This window comes from Zea mays, chromosome 6 (genome assembly GCF_902167145.1).
Source record: "Zea mays cultivar B73 chromosome 6, Zm-B73-REFERENCE-NAM-5.0, whole genome shotgun sequence".
Lineage (NCBI taxonomy): Eukaryota > Viridiplantae > Streptophyta > Magnoliopsida > Poales > Poaceae > Zea > Zea mays.
The window spans coordinates 130,373,990-130,384,514 of NC_050101.1; the positions used below are offsets into that span (position 1 = coordinate 130,373,990).

Consider the following 10,525-nt stretch of genomic DNA (forward strand, 5'->3'; position numbering starts at 1 on the left):
AAAAAACTCTATAGAGTTTACAACTTTAGAGTTATGTTGTTTGGCATGCTCCGGCTAACTCCTACTTGGAGTTTTGAGCCATGCCAAACACGCTCTAAATAATCAATTTTTCTCAAGTAGGACATGCGCAAGAAAACTCAGAATACATCTTTGAAAATGCAATGACTTTCAGAAAAGCACGGTGATTTTGAACCTCTGGATCATCTGCTGGGATCGAATTGTATCAATTCAAGGGCATTTTTTTTATCAGACAGAGAGCAGGACTGGGAGGAGCATCGAGCTACGTACAGGTCCACATCTTACAGAGCTTCTATCTCCACCAAAAGCACATCTGTGACTGAAAGAATGGACAAGCCGAGGCATTGCAGAAAAAAGGAGAAAACTTCACAGGATCGTACGTCTGTTGGTCTTCCTCTTGGCATCTTCCCAACGCAGGCACCTGTGCCGAAGACCCCATATCCAGCTATCCTCCAACCATTAATGCCGGGAGGCCATTGTTGGCCGTGGAGCCATCCATGGTCCCTCCAATGCCAAGCCCAAGGAAGTCCAGCGTTGCAGGCTTAGGTCGAACAGTGGTGATGGTCCCATCATCAGGTAGGGCAAGCCTATTTGCATAATGAAGCAATTTGAGTCCCTGAAGCAAGGAGGCGTATCAACTATCTAAGCGTACACATGAGGAATTGTTGAATACCTCGACCTGCGAGGGGTAAGACAGCCCCCGGGCATTGAATTAAGAAGAAGACCTTCTCACACAGGTCGAGAAAACCCCCGAACCCCTGCCCCACCCATACACAGCGGCATCGAAGCCCATGTGAGAACGACCACGACCGGGGCTGAGCCTTAGACCTGTGCTTTGGCATGGGACAGACGAGGGGATTTTTTTAACCACAGCCTGAAATTCGCTCCCACGGGGAGTCGAACCCAGGACCTGAGGAGTGCTACTCAGACCACCTAACCAACTCAGCTAGAGGCCCTTTCGCAATTGTTGAATACCTGTAGAGCATGCTGAACAGCTGGGTCTGACAGTGGCAACGATTTCTTCAGTTAGAGGACAATTGGAAGACAGAATATGTATTAAGTGAACATAAAAAGTGCATTTTCAAAATATTAGTATAACAACCTCATTATTAAATTCAAATAAAACTTAAAACAAACACATATGTTAGAGGACAATTGCAAGAGGCCATTACCTAGCTATAAAAAACAAAAAGGAAACTACCTTTTGCTAATAAAGCAATGAAAAGTTAAAATAGCTAAGCCATATCATGTCATCGGTTTGGCTGATCTTCTGTGGCAACAAAACTGCTAAAAAGGTGAATAAGTAGCCAATTGGCATTATTGCCTTATGCCGCTGTTTGAAGCTAGATGGCAGGCATAAAAAGGTGAATAATTAGCCAGGTATTACTTTAGCTGCAGAATACATGATAGGCATGTAATAATCACCTTAAGCTGATCTTTCAAAGTCAATGAGAATACTTTGGAAGGTTGTGACAGTATCAAAGGAAGAAGACCCTGCAAAATGTAGAAAATAGATAAGCAAAAAAAAAACTTACAACAAGATCCAAAAAAGTGATATTCTGATTCACCAATAAACCAAAGTGATCAAAACAAAGCGTAGCTATAGAAGATGATCGAAAGTGATAAAAACATATAAGCAACTAGAAACTTAGTCAACCATTTATTGAATAAACAAGGAGAAAACTTTCAGATTATATTGAAGGTAAATTATAGAAGTATCATGATTCCCATAAAATGTGGCCTTCCAAATCATGATTGTGGTTATGTTACCTTTTTTCACACACTTCAATTTGTGATCAATTGCAAGCAAGATGTGAAATCTAAAAGGGTGTTTGGTTTCTAGGGACTAATTTTAGTCCCTCTATTTTATTCCATTTAAGTCTCTAAATTGCCAAATACGGAAACTAAAATAGAGTTTTAGTTTCCGTATTTGACAATTTAGAGACTAAAATAGAATAAAATGGAGAGACTAAAAATTAGTCCTTAGAAACCAAACATTCTCTAAGTATATTTGGTCAAATGGAATGTTTACTACCTTTGAGGTTGGTGGTATGAGTGTGTCACATATAAAGCATGTTTTATATTCCCCAAAACTACAGTTAGACGAATTTCTATAATTGATTATATATAGGTGTGGTGTCGCCACGATAGCGGCACCACGGCCCACTCGCTTGCTCGGCAACCGGCATCGGGGTTTGGGAAACGGGAAGGAAATCGTCGTTGCCGTAAAGAAATAACACCATGACATGGACAATCGAGCATCTATAACCCCCTTGTGAGTTGTGGCAGATTAAGTTCCAGTGAAAGATAATGGGCTAAAACAATCAAGCAACATGGATACTGTACCTAAACATTGTAGTTTTGCCTATTATTGCAGCCATTTGGGGTTTTCAACAATTAGCCAAACATAATATTGTACTATATTTCACAATCTAAGTTCTGTTAGTTTAAATTTAGCGGTCCCAGATTAAGTTCTAGTGGAAAATAATGGGTTAAAACAATCAAGCAATATGGTACCGATCGAACGAACCTACGCCTTCCATGTGGCCTCGGAGTTTGTGCGCTAGTTCGCACCCGCGGTGTCGCCTTACGAACCAGAGAGCAAGCACGTGAATTGAGGGACATAGCGAAGGTATGAACGAGGAGGAGTAGGGGTTACCATGGGCGCTGATCTAGCAAAACCAGACGGGTTAAGAACGACAGGGCCACAGGGGAGGAGGAGGCATCTGGGAGTTCCACCGCCCAACGCCGAGCGAGGCCCTTTCTCTTCTCCATCGTCAACGAGCCAACAATGCTCGGAGATCAACCACCTGGTGCTCTGCCAGTGGGCGAAGGTGTAGGCACCACGGCTCTTCTACCCAGCGGGGAGTGCGAGGGAGGGGGGTGTTGGCAGCTAGGAGCAAGGGGCTACGGTTTGGTTGTGTGCGACGTGCAGGTGGATTGTATTGAAGGTTTGGACCACGGTTTAAATTACAAAGAAGTATAAGGACCTTTTTGTAAAAAGGGCGACAGTAGAAACAAGAAAAATCGGTGTTTTATAGTAGTAAAGATATTCTTATTTATTTATTGGTGTAAAAGAAAAAAAATAGTACGAGTGGTCTCATACATGGCAAGTTATGAGTTGGATCTATCACTACCGGAATCGACGGCTTTGCCGAGTGTCTAAAGCACTCGGCAAAGTCTGAAAAACACTCGGTAAAGGCTTTGCCGAGTGTCGCACTAGGCAAAGAGGGCTCGGCACACATTGCATCGGCAAAGCCTTCTTTGCCGAGTACTTTTTCTCGGGCACTCGACAAGAAGTACTTGGCAAAGAAAAGCCGCCGTCACGGCACCGGGGTGACGGAGATGGCGTCTTTGTCGAGTGTTTTAGGTGACACTCGACAAAAGAGTTACCTTTGCCGAGTGTCTGCCGACCAGCACTCGGCAAAGAATCCGTCAGCGGGTCCCCATGTCAGGTTCTTTGTCGAGTGCTTTATATGGCACTCGGCAAAACGTGCCTCTTTGCCGAGTGTCAGGGCCACTACACTCGGGAAAGAACCTATATCGGTGCCCAAGTCTTGGTTCTTTGCCGAGTGCTATGGTCCTGACACTCGGCAAAGTGTGACCAGTACACACCTTTTTTATTTGTTTTTCCTATTACATCCAAACAAACAAAAGATATTTCACAGATATCACATATATACATCATAGATCATCACAGACATAAATATCCAACACAAACATTAATATACAAACATAAGTTCAGAAGTTCTCAACACAAACAGTATCAACACAAGTTCATAAGTATCAACACAAGTTTGGAAGTATGAACACATAAGTCTAAAGCTCTGACATAAGTATTCAACATAAGTTTTATAGTCTAAACACTAAAAACATAACTCTCATTGAGGTGGGCGGTTGGACTGGTGTTGCGTTGGGCTGGGCGAACCATGAGGGTTGTTGGATGCCGCCCCAGATTGACCCTACACAGAGAAGAGATTGCATGTGTTATACCAGATGCATTACCAATATCTAACTACAATTTTGATACTCACAGGAGTATGGAACAGAGCAGGGTCAACTACAGGGAACAATGGAGGTGGCGGAGCGAGACCGTGTGCGGCGCCAAGGCTCTACATGTACTGGAACATCTCCGCCATCCTCTGATGATCTGCCAGGCGAGCCTCCCGCTCCGCCTCCCGCTCCGCCATCATCCTCGCCTCCATCTCTTCTAGTTGGGTCTGTAATATTACAAGCCAACGTTATAGTAACTCAAAGAGAAGGTATATAACTCAAGGAAGGACGAGTTACAGAAGCACTAACCTCGAGTTGATGTATGTGATGTTGTGAGCTGTCGTGCCGAGGTCGTATGGCTGGACTCGAGCCCGTGCTCCTTGCTCGTACCTGAGACAGAGTGGGAGTGGAAGACGAGTCGATTGCCCCATCGGCAATCCAGTACCGCCCATGTCTCTTGCCTCCTCCGACCCTCATGAGCACATCGGGGTTGATCTGCTCGGTGCTCGATCATATTCTGGGCCATGGACCTCCTGCGCCATGGCGGTGTAGTCATGAAGGCGGCTGTAGACGGCGGGGTTGGTGTAGGCCTCGGGACCGTCATCCGGGGTGTACGTGACGTCGGACGTCGCCTTGCCCTTATGGGCCATAGCATAGGCCGAGAAGATGAAGCAAGGCCGGCCACCATGTGACGCCGACTGCAAGAAAACCAACGACATAGTTAGAAATAATATCTAATCCAGTGCTATATACCTAAATAAAAAAGAGGGCTTACCCATGCTTCTGTATATTGGCCCAGGCTCCGGCTGCCTTGGTGGTGGGAGGGACCTTGCATCATCATACGCCGTTCTCGGCTAGCGTTGTGCGCCTCGTCCCACTCAGGCGAGCACCACCTATCCACCATCTGCTCCCAGCACAGAGGATGTGCGACGCACCAATATGGGATTATCTACAAAGTAAACACGTAAAGTGCATATGAGAAGATAAAATAAAATTCATGCATGGAGTACTGGTACCAAACATGCATGACTTTACCTGTAGGTACTGGTCCCTGGTCAACGACATGGTCCGGGCTTGCTGCTTGGTCACCTTCTTCCCAAGGACGGAGCCGTGGTAGCTGACGATGGCCTGGATTCGAGCCTCATAGTGCATGTCCATGACGAGCTTCTTACAGCTTGTGGTGGCCACCACATCCGCCCTAGCCTCGTATCCAGCCTCGCATCTGAAGAAATCATGCATAAAAAACGATGTATCCATACATTATTTCAAGAATTTGCAACGAATGCGACATATTTTACATTATACTAAGACTTACCCATAGCTCTTGCTTCACCCGCTCCACCTTGTTATTGAATTCCTGGCCGTCCCGGTCTACTTTATCGGGGGCGACGGCATAGTGGTCGAAGGTGTAGGCTAGGCCCATCACTCCGGCGTACTCAACCAGTCCAGGGAAGTGTTCCCTGCATAGCAGGCCGAGGATGCCATTGGGGAGGCGACGATGACCCCCAGCATAATCCACAACCGTCCAAGACCTATCCAAGTGATAAATAAAAAGTATTAGTTTATATTATGATTTTGAACACATAATATGAACAAGAATGAAGAACATAAAGTTACATGCCTCTCCCCATCCGGCCGAATCAGCGGTCGCTTGTCCCGAAGTATGGGACGCTGAGGGAGACTCGCAGGACCTTGCAGGTAGATGCTCCTCGAACCTGAGGCAGTTTGCTGAGCTTCGTCATCGTCCTGCTGCTGGTCGTCGTCGTCCTGCTGCGCCGCCTGCTGCTGGACAAGGTCGTCCTGCTGTGTCTCGTCCTGCTCTGCCTCGTCCGCCATCCTACTCCTCCTCCCCCTCCTCCTTAGCCAACCGCCCACCATATTTGTCTAAAACCTGCAATTAAGAGTAAACAAATAAGCACATATAAAAAGATGTATTTAAAAACAGGTGCGAAATAAAAAGTCATATAGCATTACATCGATTAAAAATAATCTTCATATGTGTCGGGGTTAGCCGGATCATAACTCTCATCATCACTGAAAGCATCTAGGCCCCTGGTTGGTTTTAGTGATTAATGACAACATATTGTTATATGTGACTAACGTGTGTTTTGCAGAGACAAATGGTAAGTTAGGTCGCATTACAGGTAGAAGTACTACAACAGTGAAAACAATCCCGGAAATAAGAACTCGAAGCGATGGCTAAAACGACGAAACAAAAGGTGAAGGACTACGGAGTCCGAGTGTCAAGGAGATGTGGACACTCCTGATTTAGTTAGGTCTTTTATTCTCTTTTAGTCGTACTATAAAGAGGGGTTGTCGATAAGTAGTTCGACCAAGAGAGTTCTAGTGTAGTGTTGGTGCACAATCACACTCACATACAGTGCTAGGTGTCACTCTAGAACTCACTCACAAGTTAGAACGAAAAACGATTTGAAAAACAGCTGAAAAACAAGAGATGGGGTTTCTGGCCCTCGGGCACCGGACTGTCCGGTGTGCACCGGACTGTCCGGTGCACCCTCTGCCAGGTGGGGCTAGGCTGGTCCGGGGAAGAAGCTTCCCTTCTCAGAAAACCCGAGATCGCCTGTTTCAGAATTGAATTTTAGTGGCGCACTGGACATCGCACCGGACTGTCCGGTGTGCACCGGACAGTGACTGTTCACTGTCCGGTGTGCCATGACTCCAACGGCTACCTGTCAGAACTAGCCGTTGGAAACGACCGTTGGCGCACCGGTGGCGCACCGGACTGTCCGGTGCGCCAATGCGCAGAAAGTTGTTGGTAACGGCTAGTTGGTGGGTGAGGGCTATTTATACCCCCTCCACCCACCATATTCAATGTCTTGCACTCCACATTTATTCCAGTACATTGCTAGAGCATTGCAAGCACCAAAAGCCTAGTGAGGAGATTAGAGAATCTTAATCCGCGTTTGTTCCTCATTAGCGCTAGCGAGAGCCACCTAGAGCACACACCACTTGCATTAGGCTTCTCTTGGTCAAGCGAAAGTCTACGGCTTGTTACTCTTGGTGATCGGCATCACCTAGACGGCTTGGTGGCGTTGGGAGCTCGGTGATCACCATGAAGATCTTGTTGGTGACCCGACTCAAGTTTGTAAGCGGTCTCAAGGGATCCACCGCGCCAGAGTGGCAAAGGATCATCTCGTAGTGAGCACTTGGTTCTTGCAAGGACCAAGGGGGAGTGATACCCTTGCGCGGGTGCTCCAACGAGGACTAGTGGAGAGTGCCGACTCTTCGATACCTCGGGAAAAATTGGAGGAGTCTTCTAAACCTTGCTTTACATTCTGCACTTAATTCAAGCACTTTACATTGTGTATTTGTTTAGCAAGTATTTGAAGTATTGTCTTAGCATTGTTGTATTTCTAGTATTATATTTTTAGTGCTAGTTGTTGGGGTGAAGTTGGGCTCTTGCTTAGTCTTGCTTAGGTTTTAATTAGTGTTGATTTTTAGAAAAGCCCAATTCACCCCCCCTCTTGGGCATCGTGATCCTTTCAATTGGTATCAAAGCCTTGTTGCTCTTAGATTAGCTTAACCTCTAAGAGTTACGATGTCCGGTGGGGATGGACCTCCTCCCGTTTTTGATGGTGACGATTTTCCTTATTGGAAAATTCGTATGGAAGCATATTTAGAGGCTATAGACATTGGTGTCTATAAAGCCGCCACACAAGGATTCCCCGAACCTAGAGATTCCACAAATCTTGTAGGTGATGAGTTCAATTATGAGAAATGGAATGCTAAGGCCAAAAACACCCTTTTTAGAGGCTTTTGCAAAGATGTGTTCAATAGAGTAAGAAATCATAAAAATGCTCATGATTTGTGGATGGATATTTGTGCTCTACACGAAGGAACTAGAAGTGAGCGTGAGGAGAGATATCACATAGCCATGAGAAAGTTAAATTCTTTTGAAATGCTTGCTAATGAAAATGCAAATGCTATGTACTCACGTCTCAATATTCTTGTAGAGGAAGTTAATGGATTGGGGCTTACTCAAATCTCACAACCGGATGTTGTGAGGAAGATTCTCAGTGTCATCCCAATAGACAAATATGGACACATTGTCACTGTGCTACATCAAATGGATCTTTCAGTTACCACACCTACACAAATTTTGGGAAAGATCAATGCCCATGAGATGTACATGCACATCAACGACAAGAAGAATCATCTTCCAAAAGAAAGGATTTGGCTCTCAAAGCAAATCATGAAAGAAAAGGAAAATCCAAAGTACAAATTGAGGAAGAATCCTCAAGTGATGATGACCTTGATGCTAACATTGCCTTGATGGTGAGGAAGACCACCAAGATGTTAAAGAAGCTCAACAGAGAAGGCATCAAATTTGATTCAAGAAAGAAAAAATTCTTTTCCAGCAAAAGAAAGCCCATCTCTGAGATGGATTGCTATAACTGTGGAGAGCTTGGTCATCTTGCTCATCAATGTACCAAGCCCAAGAAGAACAAGTTCAAGGGCAAGAAAGAAGATGACAGCGACGATGAAAAGAAGGAAAAGAAAATTTTCAAGAGGAAAGATGGGAAGCAAAAGAGGTTCCACAAGAAGAAGAATGGAAAGGCATACATTGTTGGTGACTGGCTCACTGACTTGAGTCATCAAGTGGATCTTCTTCAAGTGAATAAGAGAATGATGAAAAAGTTGCCGCCATCGCCGGGGACTTCTCTTCACCACCACGATCGCCATCATCGACTTCTCACCTATGCCTCATGGCTAGAGGTGAACGGAAGGTACAAAATGATATTAATATTACTGATGATAGTGATAGTGATAGTGATGAGGAATTTGCTTCACCTTCATATGATGAGCTAGCTGACTTGCTTAAAGAATATACTCAAATCATTAGAAAGTCAAAGGCTAAATGTGATAGGTTGAAAAATGAAAATGAATCTTTAAATGCCAAATATGACATAGTTATGAAAGCTAGTGATGAAATAAAAGTAGAAAATAAAACTATGTCCTCAACTGTAAATGAGCTCACAATCTCCCTAAAAGATGCTAAGGATAAATGTGACAAATTAAATGAAACTAATAGGGAGTTGCAAAATAGACTAGTAAAGATCAAGGAAGACTATACTCAAATTAAATTTGATCATGACAATCTTCTTGTTGAAAATGAACTTTTATCTTGCAAAACACATGAGGCTATTAACCCTGTTGTTAAGATTGATGTAGCAACCTCATGTGATGATTTGAGTCAAGAAGAGCAAACTAGTCTACATGCTGAATTGACTGAAAAAGTTGAAGTCCTGACTTTAGACAACCAAAAATTGAAGAATTACTTGACTGATGCAACTACTAGAGGAAAGGTTGCTATTGAGAACAATGATTTCAACAATGAGTTGGCAGTGGATAATCAAAGGCTTAAAAATGAGGTCAAGAAACTAAAAAGTGAAAATGAACATATTGCAACAAGTGTGCAAAAGTTCAACAAGGGTCAATACCTCCAAAATGAGCTGCTTATGAACACTGTCATGAAAAACAACAAGAGTGGTATTGGATACAATGCTTTTGTGCAAAAGAAAGCTACCACTCAATACAAGCCAAAGCAGACTCACAGGCCTATCAAATGCTTTGAGTGTGGAAATGAAGGTCATTTTGCCCACAACTGCAAAGCCAAACCACCAACTCCCTTGCCTAAGCACTCAAGACCATTTGCTTTCAATGCTCATTATGTTCTAAGAAAGGTTGCAAATGGAAAGGTCAAAGTTACATTTCTAGGTCCACCAAACAAGAGTAGACCTAGACAAATCTGGGTTGCAAAGTCCTTGATTGAGAGAGTCACTGGTCCTATGCAATATAGGGCCCTCAAAACTCAAGCTTGAATTGTCTGTGGATGTAGGTGAACTACAAGACCGGTGGGAGCCATTGGGTTATTGACAGTGGATGCACACAACATATGACAGGCAACCCACGGATGTTCACCTCACTTGATGAGAATGTTGATGGACAAGATAAAATCACATTTGGAGACAATTCAAAAGGAAAAGTGCAAGGACTTGGCAAGGTGGCAATTTCAAATGATTTATCAATATCAAATGTTCTCTTAGTTGCACCTTTAAGCTTCAATTTATTATCAGTGGGTCAACTCTGTGATCTTGGACTTCAATGCCTATTCACTCCAACAGAGGTTATTGTAACAAAGATGGATGATGAATCAATTGTATTCAAGGGATTTAGATACAACAACCTCTACTTAGTGGATTTCACTTCAGAAGATGCAGACTTAAGAACTTGCCTCTTCACCAAAGCTTCACTTGGATGGCTTTGGCATAGGAGACTTGCACATGTTGGGATGAGCACACTCAAGAAGGTATTAAAGAAAGACATGGTTAGAGGATTAAAGGATGTGGTGTTTGAAAAAGACAAGCCATGTAGTGCATGTCAAGCTGGAAAGCAAGTTGCTAATACACATCCTACTAAAGCTTTCATGTCAATATCAAGGCCACTGGAACTACTTCATATGGATTTATTTGGACCTACAAATTATGTAAGT

The 10,525-nt window shown here is 43.9% G+C and overlaps 1 long non-coding RNA gene across 1 annotated transcript; it reads right to left on the minus strand.

Annotated features, from left to right (window-relative positions):
* Window positions 1–338: 338 nt before the first annotated feature.
* Window positions 339–2,917, minus strand: LOC109940612 (uncharacterized). Its single transcript, XR_002263218.2, has 4 exons — window positions 2,678–2,917; window positions 1,444–1,512; window positions 692–1,019; window positions 339–605 (listed from the first exon to the last, which is right to left on the minus strand). It is a non-coding gene; the product is annotated as an uncharacterized lncRNA (long non-coding RNA).
* Window positions 2,918–10,525: the final 7,608 nt, after the last annotated feature.